This window comes from Suncus etruscus, chromosome 17 (genome assembly GCF_024139225.1).
Source record: "Suncus etruscus isolate mSunEtr1 chromosome 17, mSunEtr1.pri.cur, whole genome shotgun sequence".
NCBI classification, from domain to species: domain Eukaryota; kingdom Metazoa; phylum Chordata; class Mammalia; order Eulipotyphla; family Soricidae; genus Suncus; species Suncus etruscus.
This window is the reverse complement of record NC_064864.1, coordinates 60,109,398-60,110,480: the sequence shown is the minus strand read 5'-3', so window position 1 is coordinate 60,110,480 and position 1,083 is coordinate 60,109,398.

Sequence of the window (1,083 nt, the reverse complement as noted above, 5' to 3'; positions counted from 1 at the left end):
ATCGAGGGAAAGGCCTGGCTATGACGCATAGGATCGCCTACAAGGGTGTTGGAGGGCTGGAGGGTGCGACCGTCTCCATCCGTCCATCTCAAGGGTCTGGGGCGAAGAAGCAAAGCAAAAAAGCCCAAGGTGCAGTGGGGAGGAGCTGCCTCCCGCCGGACTCCGAGCTGGGCGGGCTGCGGGTCTGGGTTCCCGGGAAAGTTGGGGGCACGCCAGTGCAAATTTGCACTTATGCAAATTTGGGCCCTCTGCCAGAATGGCGGGCACCAGCCCGGGGGACGCGCCCTGCACGAAAAGGGCAGATGTCACGCACGAAGGGCCGCGGGCACCACCCCAGGGGGCCGCCCTGAACTAGGTGGCCGAGGGCACCGCGAGAGGTGAAGTGCCTGCACTAGAAGGGCCGTGACCGGACCCGGAGGTGCTCTCTGCAAAATGGGTCTTGAGCACCTCCAGGGTTGAAGGGGCCAGCGCGCGCGCCGTCCAGGGATTCCTGCCCAGGTACCAGGCGAGCTCTGGAGCTCGCGCCAGACCCAACAAGCCGAGATCTCTCATCTCAGCGCAGATAGATGTCCTTAGGGGAGCACTTTCTGTAACCCTGGCCACGCACACACACTGTACCCTCGGATCGGATGCAACAACGGAGGATATTGGTGGCGGAAAATGTGCACTAGTGAAGGGTGCATTGTATGACAGAAACTCAGTGATGAACAAATTTGTAACGGTGAATTAAAAAAAAAAAAAGAACACTTGTATTATAAACAGCTTTGCAACCACAGTGTTTAAATAAAGTGATTTAAAATATCTAAACACAAATATCTCACCAGTCAAGGACACTCTCTCGATAAAGAGAAAACGGTAACCACTGTGGTGATGAGATGAAATCGATGAATTCTGGTGTCTTACGTACAAACAAGATGTACTTTCTTGACAGTTTATTAGTCTTACTAATCTTACAAATCTCATCTATAGCTGACACTTTGTGACATTAACCCCTCCGTGTCAGATAACTGGGGTGTTGTCTCTCTTGAGTGCAGTTGTATTAGATCTCCATACCCCTGATCTCATGGTTTCAGATTCTATGAT